The sequence below is a fragment of the Dendrobates tinctorius genome, unplaced genomic scaffold (genome assembly GCF_039654945.1).
Source record: "Dendrobates tinctorius isolate UK_male_01 unplaced genomic scaffold, ASM3965494v1 ptg000326l, whole genome shotgun sequence".
In the NCBI taxonomy this organism is placed as follows: Eukaryota; Metazoa; Chordata; class Amphibia; order Anura; family Dendrobatidae; genus Dendrobates; species Dendrobates tinctorius.
Window position 1 is genome coordinate 5897362 of NW_027361993.1, and position 11810 is coordinate 5909171.

General features: G+C 49.3%; 1 protein-coding gene across 6 annotated transcripts in view; it reads left to right on the forward strand.

Moving 5' to 3' along the window:
* TP73 (tumor protein p73) overlaps positions 1 to 11810 on the forward strand; it is a 187916-nt gene that overhangs the window by 111537 nt on the left and 64569 nt on the right. The window lies entirely within an intron of this gene.

Below are 11810 nucleotides of genomic sequence, written 5' to 3' on the forward strand. Positions count from 1 at the left end.
GTGCTGTGCGTCTCCTGCAGGCTACACTATTCCTGTTCAGAGCATGTTTATCCGTGTCATAACACGGCATAATGACTGCATGACTTACCTCCGAGCTGCCCGCAATCCACAGCTCCTCTCCTGGAAAGTTTTATATCCCGGACATGTCCAGGATTGTCTGGGAATGTCTATGTGAAAAGGGTCCATTGTCATGAACTGACAGCACCTGGACAAGTAGAAAGCACTGAGATATCTCCCACAGGACAGAGGTATCTCCCAGCAAATGGGAATGGAGGAAAGCCCCCAACACTTATCAGCATAAACCCCAGAAATGTGCATTGTATGCTTACATAGCCAGAGATTATTCTGCCGATATCTGGGACAGATGGGTGATTGAGGAGGTGACTACATACTGATAGGAAACATTAAGGATAACGTAATCACAGCATGAGTGTGCATGGAATATGTTGGCACAATGGAAAAAAATGACCTCTACATTATAAGGTCTCATCCCTGCAAGATGATGCTCGCCAAAGATTGCAATGTGTCGTTGCTACATTGAACATAGTAAGGCTAGGTTTACATTAGCATTTGAGTCCGCAGAGTGGTGCTGCAGACTTCTTTCCTTAAGCTCCGCCTACTTCCGCATGCATCCTGCATACCTATCTTCAACATTGTGTATGCAGGGACATGCAGTGTATGCAGATGCGTCCGCGTGCGTCGTCTTGACGTGCCCGCCGAACGCAAGAAAATGCAACGTGTTACGTTCAGAGGGCACTTCAAAATGACGCACACGGACACATCCGCATACAACGCATGTCCCTGCATACACAATGTTAAAGATAGGTGCGCAGGACGCATGCAGAAGTAGGCGGAGCTTAAGAAAAGAATTCCGCAGCACCACGCTGTGGACTGATACGCTAATGTCAACCCAGCCTAACATAGTGTTTAAGGTTGAAGGGAGACTTTAAGTCCAACTAGTTCAACCCATATCCTATCCTAACCTGACCTAACATGTTGATCCAGAGGAAGGCAAAAAAAACCCATGCGGCAAACACTAAGCTCCACATTGGGGAAAAAAATTCCTTCCCAGGTCCACATACGGCAATCAGACTAGCTCCCTGTATCAACGCCCTATCAAGGAAACTAGTATATATACCCTGTAATATTATACTTTTCAAGAAAGGCATCCAGGCCCTTCTTAAATTTTAGTAGTGAATCACTCATTACAACATCATATGGCAGAGTTCAATAGACTTACTGCCCTTACAGTAAGTCTTTTGGCGTCGGTGATTATGCATAAACCTTCTTTCCTCCAGACGTAGAGGATGCCCCCTTGTCCCTGTCTCAGGCCTAAGAGTAAAAAGATCATTAGAAAGGTCTTTGTACTGTCCCCTCATATACTGTGTTTATACATTGTAATAAGATCACCCCTAAGCCTTCGATTCTCCAAACTAAATAACCCCAAGGGTAATAACCTGTCTTGGTATTGCAGACCCCCCAGTTCCCTAATAACCTTGGTCGCTCTTCTCTGCACCTGCTCCAGTTCAGCTATGTCTTTCTTATACACCGGAGACCAGAACTGTACACAGTATTCTAAGTGTGGTCGCACTAGTGACTTGTATAGAAGTAAAATTATCTTCTCCTCATGAGCATCTATGCCTCTTTTAATGCATCCCATTATTTCATTTGCCTTTGCAGCAGCTGCCTGACACTGGCCACTAAATGTGAGTTTGTCGTCCACCCATACGCCCAGGTCTTTTTCAGTGACAGTTTTGCCCAGTGTTTTACAATTAAGCACATAATTATACATCTTATTTGTTCTACCCAAGTGCATGACCTTACATTTATCCCCATTAAAGCTCATTTGCAATTTACCAGCCCAAGCTTCTAGTTTACATAAATCCTCCTGTAATTTAAAATTGTCCTCCTCTGTATTGATTACCCTGCAGAGTTTAGTGTCATCCGCAAATACTGAAATTCTACTCTCTATGCCCCCTACAAGGTCATTAGTAAATATGTTAAAATGAAGCGGGCCTAATACTGACCCCTGTGGTACTCCACTGCTAACCGTGACCCAGTCCGAGTGTGCTCCATTAATAACCACCCTTTGTTTCCTATCCCTGAGCCAGCTCTTAACTCACTTACACATATTTTCCCCTATCCCCATTGTTCTCATTTTATGTATCAACCTTTTGTGTGGCACCGTATCAAAAGCTTTTGAAAAGTCTATGTACACCACGTCCACTGCATTTCCTTGGTCCAGTCCGGAACCTACCTCTTGATAAAAGCTTATTAGATTAGTCTGACAGGAACGGTCCCTTGTAAACCCATGTTGATATTGGGTCATGAGGTTATTCTTCTTCAGATACTCCAGTATAGTATCTCTTAGAAAACCCTCCAGGATTTTACCCACAGTAGAGGTTAAGCTTACTGATTTTTAGACGCCGCCGTACTTCCTGCTGGGTTAAGCAGGTGACATTTAATGGAGAATTTTTATCACTGATCATGTTATCCGTCATGGGATTTTCTTGTGTAAATACTGTTGAAAAAAAAAGTCATTTAGCATATTGGCTTTTTCCTCATCCTCATCCACCATTTCACCCAGACTATTTTTAAGGGGGCCAACACTATCATTTTTTAGTTTCTTACTATTTATGTAGTTAAAGAATATTTTGGAATTATTTTTACTTTCTCTGGCAATGAGTCTCTATGTCTCAATCTTTGCTACCTTGATTTGCTATTTACAGAATTTATTTAATTTTCTGTATTTATTTAATGCCTTATCACTACCTACCGTATTTTTCGGACCATAAGACGCACTTTTCCCCAAAAAAATTTTGGGGGAAAGTGGGGGGTGCGTCTTATGGTCGCAATATACTCACCTCCGGGGCTCTGCTGTGCGGTGGTGGCAGCGGGCGGGGCTCTGCGGTGCGGTGGTGGCAGCGGGCGGGGCTCTGCGGTGCGGTGGTGGCGGCGGGCTGTGCTCCGGTGCAGGGGCGGCGGCTCCGCCGGCATTTCCTCGCAGCCCGGAGGCCCCCGCACATCCCTTGCTGGCCTTCGCCATGTTGCAGTGGCCTCCGGGAACATGGACGCTGGAAAGATGGCCGCCGGTCCGGGGACGGCGCATGCGCAGGTTCAGATCTCGTCCTGAGATCTCGGGGGACGAGATTCAAATCTCGGCAACGAGATCTCGAGACGAGATCTGAACCCGCGCATGCGCCGTCCCCGGACCGGCGGCCATCTTTCCGGCATCCATGTTCCCGGAGGCCACCGCAACATGGCGGCGGCCAGCAAGGGATGTGCGGGGGCCTCCGGGCTGCGAGGAAATGCCGGCGGAGCCGCCGTCCCTGCACTGGAGCACAGCCCGCCGCCACCCTCACCCCGCAGAGCCCACCTGCCCCAGCACAACTGCCACAGCACAGCTGCCCCAGCCTCAGGACAGCTGCCCCAGCCCCAGCACAGCTGCCTCAGCCTCAGGACAGCTGCCCCAGCAAAGCTGCCCCAGCCCCAGCACAGCTGCCCCAGCCTCAGGACAGCTGCCCCAGCCCCAGCACAGCTGCCCCAGCCTCAGGACAGCTGCCCCAGCAAAGCTGCCCAGCCTCAGGACAGCTGCCCCAGCCTCAGGACAGCTGCCCCAGCAAAGCTGCCCCAGCCCCAGCAAAGCTGCCCCAGCCTCAGGACAGCTGCCTCAGCACAGCTGCCCCAGCCTCAGGACAGCTGCCCCAGGACAACCAACCTGCCCCAGCACAGAGCCGCCACCGCACGAGCCTGGACCACTACTAGTAGCCTGTGACTACTCCACCTGTGCCGGATCCCTTCCCGGGTAAGCTGAATTCGGACTGTAAGATGGACCCCCATTTGACACATTATTTTTTTCCCTATTTTCCTTCTGAAAATTGGGGTGCGTCTTATGGTCCGGTGCGTCTTATAGTCCGAAAAATACGGTACTTGCTTTAATTCTCTAAATGCTTCCTTTTTGTCACTTATTGCGCCCTAACAGCTCTATTTAGCCATAGTGGTCTCCTCCTATTTCTAGCATGTTTATTTCCATACGGTATACAGTGGGGCAAAAAAGTATTTAGTCAGTCAGCAATAGTGCAAGTTCCACCACTTAAAAAGATGAGAGGCGTCTGTAATTTACATCATAGGTAGACCTCAACTATGGGAGACAAACTGAGAAAAAAAAATCCAGAAAATCACATTGTCTGTTTTTTTTTCATTTTATTTGCATATTATGGTGGAAAATAAGTATTTGGTCAGAAACAAAATTTCATCTCAATACTTTGTGATATATCCTTTGTTGGCAATGACAGAGGTCAAACGTTTTCTGTAAGTCTTCACAAGGTTGCCACACACTGTTGTTGGTATGTTGGCCCATTCCTCCATGCAGATCTCCTCTAGAGCAGTGATGTTTTTGGCTTTTCGCTTGGCAACACGGAGTTTCAACTCCCTCCAAAGGTTTTCTATAGGGTTGAGATCTGGAGACTGGCTAGGCCACTCCAGGACCTTGAAATGCTTCTTACGAAGCCACTCCTTCGTTGCCCTGGCGGTGTGCTTTGGATCATTGTCATGTTGAAAGACCCAGCCACGTTTCATCATCAATGCCCTTGCTGATGGAAGGAGGTTTGCACTCAAAATCTCACGATACATGGCCCCATTCATTCTTTCATGTACCCGGATCAGTCGTCCTGGCCCCTTTGCAGAGAAACAGCCCCAAAGCATGATGTTTCCACCACCATGCTTTACAGTAGGTATGGTGTTTGATGGATGCAACTCAGTATACTTTTTCCTCCAAACACGACAAGTTGTGTTTCTACCAAACAGTTCCAGTTTGGTTTCATCAGACCATAGGACATTCTCCCAAAACTCCTCTGGATCATCCAAATGCTCTCTAGCAAACTTCAGACGGGCCCGGACATGTACAGGCTTAAGCAGTGGGACACGTCTGACACTGCAGGATATGAGTCCATGGTGGCGTAGTGTGTTACTTATGGTAGGCCTTGTTACATTGGTCCCAGCTCTCTGCAGTTCATTTACTAGGTCCCCCCGCGTGGTTCTGGGATTTTTGCTCACCGTTCTTGTGATCATTCTGACCCCACGGGGTGGGATTTTGCGTGGAGCACCAGATCGAGGGAGATTATCAGTGGTCTTGTATGTCTTCCATTTTCTAATTATTGCTCCCACAGTTGATTTCTTCACTCCAAGCTGGTTGGCTATTGCAGATTCATTCTTAACAGCCTGGTGCAGGGCTACAATTTTGTTTCTGGTGTCCTTTGACAGCTCTTTGGTCTTCACCATAGTGGAGTTTGGAGTCAGACTGTTTGAGGTTGTGCACAGGTGTCTTTTTATACTGATAACAAGTTTAAACAGGTGCCATTACTACAGGTAATGAGTGGAGGAAAGAGGAGACTCTTAAAGAAGAAGTTACAGGTCTGTGAGAGCCAGAAATCTTGATTGCTTGTTTCTGACCAAATACTTATTTTCCACCATAATATGCAAATAAAATGAAAAAAAAACAGACAATGTGATTTTCTGGATTTTTTTTTCTCAGTTTGTCTCCCATAGTTGAGGTCTACCTATGATGTAAATTACAGACGCCTCTCATCTTTTTAAGTGGTGGAACTTGCACTATTGCTGACTGACTAAATACTTTTTTGCCCCACTGTATATTGTGCACAGGTCCTATTCAGGAAGCTAATAAACATCTCCCATTTTCTTTGTGTATTTTTATGTCTCAGGATATCGTCCCAGTTTGCTGCACTAAGATCATCTCTCCTCCGTAGGAAATTTGCCTTCCTGAAGTTTCGTGTCTTTGTAACCCCTCTACTACACATCTTATTAAAGGATACATGAAAACTTATTATTTTGTGATCACTATTACCCAAGCGACCCCCAACCCTGAAGCGCAATGCAAGTAAATAGGGTCACTATGAGACCACTAGAGTACCCCGACCACGAGGTAAGTCACAAGAATTCCAGCCGGATCCGTTTCTTTTGCTTGTCGTGGTCACGGTACACTAGGGGTTGCATTGTTGCAGCAACACATAGCAATTTTTGGCTATGTGACCTGTGCTGCAGCCAAAGTCGTCAGGTACCCCAGCCTTATGGCTCCTCTCAGTTTTGCCAGACACATAAATGGAAATGATGCATCCAGGAAACAGTCATCATCATATTAACTTTTATTTCATAAATCAATTCTAAGCATGGAAATAAGTAACTTTGTAATATATCTCATCAGAGAAACCTGCTTCTTTCTCCTCCGGGACTGATGTTCAATTCTTGAGTAAAATCTGTATTCAGTGATAACAGATTTTCTCATTCCTGAAATAGGAGATGACATAAGATTTTATGGAGATGAGAGTTGGGAAGAGGATGGGGGGAGCGAGAGGCAGATACAGATATTCTGCTGCAAGTTCCATAGATAGTTTTCCAAAGAACTTTATAAGCCCCAACCGTTATCTCCTATGTCAGTAATGGGTGTAACGGGGTCCACCCAAACTGGGGTACCTCTTTCAGTACCACCCCGTGTTTTCGGAGATCCACTCTGCGTTGGCTGGAGTTTGAATGAATGACGCTGGCTGTAATTCCCTGTTTACATGGGCGCATATAAAAGATCACTGCTTCTCCATGTATTTCCAGTCTGACAACACTTTACTCACAGGACACAGAATATATCACACAGATGCAGAGGGCCGGCCAATAGAAAAGCGGCAGGCCAGACATACATTACAAAAGCCGCAGGTGGCCGGAGCCTGCCGATGTTTACTGTGGAAATTACAAAGGTGAGGGGAGGGCGGACAAAAGGGGAATGCTGATGCCTTAGGGACATGCATCTCACATAGAACCTATTATACATCCATATAACTGCACAACATATTCTTGGTGCTAAGCGGTTCTGTAACACGTAACACGGCTCCCCTTTTCAGCGACGCGATCGGCATACACAGTCTGATCCTCAACGGATCGGTTTGGGGATGACCGAAGTTTATGGGGTTGGTACAAGTTCCGTTTGTCGACTTAGTCCATCGGCATTACCGTTTTGTTTGCCGGGTCTGTGGTGGATGGTGAAGTCCAAAGGTTGTAGGGCTAAACTCCACCGCAGCAATCTGGCGTTGTCTCCGGAGACCCGATTAAGCCAGACTAGGGGATTACGGTCCGTTAGGAGGGAAAACTGTCGTCCATACAAATATGGTTGCAACTTCTTGAGTGCCCATACTACCGCCAGGCATCTCGATGGCCGCATAGCTTACTTCACGGGGCAGTAGTTTCCAACTCAGGTAAGCTACCGGGTGTTCTTGGCCGTCCGGCCCGACTTGGCTCAGTACTGCCCCCAATCCAAACATAGAAGCGTCTGCGTGAACCAGGAAACGTTTAGTTGGGTCGGGTGTGGCCAATACAGGGGTATTGGTGAGGGCGTCCTTTAGTTGGCGGAAGGCTTCCTCACACTCTGAGGTCCAGGTTACCTGGCGGGGTTGGTTCTTATGGGTCAAATCAGTAAGGGGCTTGGCTACGCTGCTGTAATTGGGAACAAATTTCCTGTAATACCCCGCTGTCCCTAGAAACGCCATGACCTGGGTTTTAGTGCGTGGGATGGGCCATTTGGCTATGGCCTCAATCTTGGCTGGTTCTGGTCGCTGTTTTCCACTTCCCACCCAATGCCCTAAATACTGAACCTCTGCTTTGTCCACGTGACACTTGTTTGGGTTCAGGGTGATTCCGGCCTGGTGGATCCTGTCCAATACTGTCTCTAGGTGATTTAGATGCTCTTCCCATGTCGCACTGTAGATGGCGATGTCGACCAGGTAGGCACAAGCATGCATAGTCCTGGAGACCATCCAGAAGCCGGTCAGCCAGCCTTTGGAAGGTCGCCGGGGCATTCTTCATCTCGAATAGCATAACTCGAAACTGGAATAAGCCGAACGGGGTGACAAATGCCAACTTGGGAATAGCGTCAGGACTAAGAGGAATCTGCCAGTAGCCTTTGCATAGATCGATGGTGGTCAAATACTTTGCCTCCGCCAGTCGGTCTAACAACTCATCCACACACGGCATGGGGTATGCATCCGTCACTGTTTTCTCATTGAGCTTACGATAGTCTGCACAAAACCGTGTAGTCCCTTCCTTCTTGGGCACTAACACTACGGGGGATGCCCAGGGACTATCTGACTCTTCAATGACCCCTAAACGCAGCATCTCTTGTCGCATCCCCTCTCGTACAGACTCAGGGACGTGGAAGGGGTTTTGTCGCAGGGGGGTCTGATCCTGGGTCTCAACCTTGTGTTGTGACAGGCGAGTGTACCCCGGTCTCTCTGAAAACATCCTCTGTCGCAGCCTCAACAACGCAACCGCCTGCTGTCTCTCCCGGGGGCCAAGGTCTTCACCCAAGTGTACCTGGTCCCATGTTTTAGACTGAGTCCTTTCCCCTAAGACATCCGGCAAGGGAAGTCCGGCTAAATCACCTGCTTCAGGTGCACAGATGGCCACTACCTCTTCAGGGCGCTCTCGGTAGGGCTTCAGCATATTCACGTGGAACATGCGGCTAACCCTGGGGTCGTCACAATCGGCAACATTATAGGTTGTGTCGGTTATTTTCCCCACTACCTGGTAGGGCCCCTGCCATGCAGCTTGAAACTTATTCTGCTTAGTGGGCTCTAACACCAGGACCTTCTGTCCTATTTCCAAAGTGCGCTCTCTGGCCCTCCGATCGTACCATATGCGCTGGCGCCGCTGGGTCGCCTGCATATTCTCACGTACAGCCTGAGTCAGCTCCTGTAGGCGGTCCCAGCACATAGGGTACAATAGGTACCCCTTCTATGAGGCCCTCCCCTTCCCAGTGTTCCAGCACTAAGTCTAGGGGTCCCCTTACCTGTCTCCCGTATACCAGCTCGAACGGGGAGAACCCCGTGGATTCTTGGGGCACCTCCCGATAGGCAAACTGGAGGTGTGGCAAGAATTTCTCCTAGTCCCTGTAGGTCCTGGTAAAAGTCCCAATGAGCTGTTTTAATGTCCCGTTAAAGTGTTCACACAACCCATTGGCTTGCGGGTGGTATGGGGCGCTTTTAATGGACTTTACGCCGCACAGCTTCCACAGTTGGTTGGTCACCTCTGCTGTAAACTGGCTACCCTGGTCCGAGATAATCTCCCGGGGAAATCCAACCTGTGACAACACCTGGAGAGGGCGGCCGCCACCGTCTCTGCCAGTATGTTAGGTAACGCAACCGCCTCTGGATACCGTGTGGCATAATCTACCACTGTCAATATATACTTTTTCCCGGACGGACTGGGTTTGGCTAACGGCCCTATCAGATCGACCGCTACTCGGCTAAATGGTTCCTCCACAATGGGGAGGGGGCGTAATTTGGCCTTGCATCGATCCCCCCTCTTGCCAATGCGCTGACAACTGTCACAGGTCTGGCAGTACTGACGAACATCATAGGTTACCCCCGGCCAAAAGAAGTTTTGTGTCAGACGATGTCTGGTGCGACTGACGCCGAAGTGCCCGGCCAAGGGTATATCATGAGAGATTCGCAGTAGCTGCCTATACTTCTTGGGAACTACCAGCTGTTGTTTTATAGTGGGGCTCGTCCCTGTGTGGTGCTGCTCTGTGATCCGGTAGCGGAGTCCCTGCTTCCATACAAACTGTTCCCCTTCCAGTACTCCTCTCCCCTCCCGTGCCTTCCCACGATATCCCTCTAATGAAGGATTCTCAAGTAACTCCCTCTTAAATTCATCTGGGGTGGCCCAAGAAATGTGTCTGGCTATGGGAATACATGCAGGGCTGGGATGTCTTACCTGGGCCTCCTCTGAGTGTCATTCCGCCTCCGCAGCTCGAGCTTGTCTCCGGGTAGTCACAGGATAGGTCTCAGCCAGAGGGGCCACCGAGAATGCAGACAACATGGGCCCCAAGTAATTTCCCAGCAAGACGTCTGCAGGCAAATCCTCCATCAAGCCGACCTCAACAAGGCCATCCCCGACTCCCCAGTTCAGGTGAATCCTGGCAGTGGGTAGTCGATGTATAGCTCCCTCTGCTACACGGACTGCCACTGTCCGGTCCGTCTTAGAATCATAGAATCGTAGAGTTGGAAGGGACCTCCTGGGCCATCTGGTCCAACCCCCTGCTCAAAGCAGGATTCGCTAAATCATCCCAGTTAGATGTCTGTCCAGCCTCTGTTTGAAGACTTCCATTGAAGGAGAACTCACCACTTCTCGTGGCAGCCTGTTCCACTCATTGATCACTCTAACTGTCAAAAAGTTTTTTCTAATATCTAATCTGTGTCTCCTCCCATTCAGCTTCATCCCATTGCTTCTAGTCTTTCCTTGTGCAAATGAGAATAAAGTTGATCCTTCTACAATGTGACAGCCCTTTAGATATTTGTAGACAGCTTTTCAGTCTCCTCTCAGTCTTCTCTTTTGCAAACTAAACATTCCCAAATCCTGCAACCTTTTCTTCTCTTGGTCCCTGATGAGATGAGGCTTCACAAGGGTCAAAGTTGCCCCGGAATCTCTTAGTCCCTGCATATGTTTCCCATTAACCCACACGACCTGTCGATGCTGTTGTCGATTATCTGCCCGGGCTGCCTGCACAGGGTCTACTTCATGCAGCACTTCCTCCATCTCTTCCACCCCTTGGTTAGTCGTAGCCCCCAATGCCGGGTCAGCTTCGCCGTGGTAGCAGTGTACAGCAGCCCGGCTGAAGGTAGCTATTCCCGCCTTTGGCCACGGGTATGCTGAGTCCGGTTGGGGCATTGTCTTTGCAGGTGGCCCAGCTGACGGCAGGTGTGGCATCGCGCTCCAGGGGGACTGGTAGGCTGGGTTTCTAGCTGGTCCCCCTACAATCTTCGGTGGTTTGGGGCCCGCCAGGTCCATGGGCGGGCCCCTAGTGACCACCTTTGATCCGGAGAACTGCGGGCTCCTGGCATCATGATGTTCATCGGCCAGACGATTGGCTTCCTCAAGAGTCGTTGGCCGCCTGTCCCGAAGCCATTCCTGTGTCTCGGGGTTTAGTCCATTAAAGAATCGTTCTAAAATGAAGAGCTGGAGGACGTTCTCCTTAGTGGTTGCTTGGCTCCCTTGCACCCACTGTAGCAGTGACCGCCGTAATTTACAGGCCCATTCAGCGTGGGTATCGGTTACGCGTTTTATAAGTCCGCGGAACTTTTGGCGGTAGGCCTCTGGTGTCAGCGCATACCGGGCCAAGATCACTTCTTTGATCCGCTCATAGTCCATACAGTCCTCATCAGGTACCGTGCGATAGGTGTCCGCTGCCCGGCCTGTCAGCTTGCTGGCCAGAATCTGAACCCGTTCCTCCGGCTTCACTTGATGAAGGGCACACTGCCACTCAAAATCCTGCAGAAAGCCATCAATGTCTTCCTCTGCCTCCCCCAACTGTCGGAAGGCATTATACTGGATCTTTTTGTGGCTTACTGTTGAAGGTACCTGGTCGAAGGCCAGAGCTCCCCCTGCTCGCTGGCTCTCTTTCCGCTCTGCCATCTCCCTCTTGGCCAGCTCCACTTTGGTCCGCTCTGCCATCTCCATCTTGGCTAGCTCTATCCTGGTCCGCTCGGCCATCTTTTCCTTCAGATCAGTACGCACATCAGCCATCACCTCTCGTATGATCTCTACTGCAGGGTTTAGGCCATAGAACGCCAGTCTGTTCTTTACCTCCCTCTGGAATTCGGTCTCCTCCACGTTCACATTGGGGGGCGCTGCACTGTCGTGTTCCATGATGGCTGCTATCAAATCCGCTTTTGTTTTGTTGCTGGCGATCAACCCTCGGGCTTCCACCAGATCTTTTAATGTAGTCCTCTTTAACTTCTGGTAGTTATTTT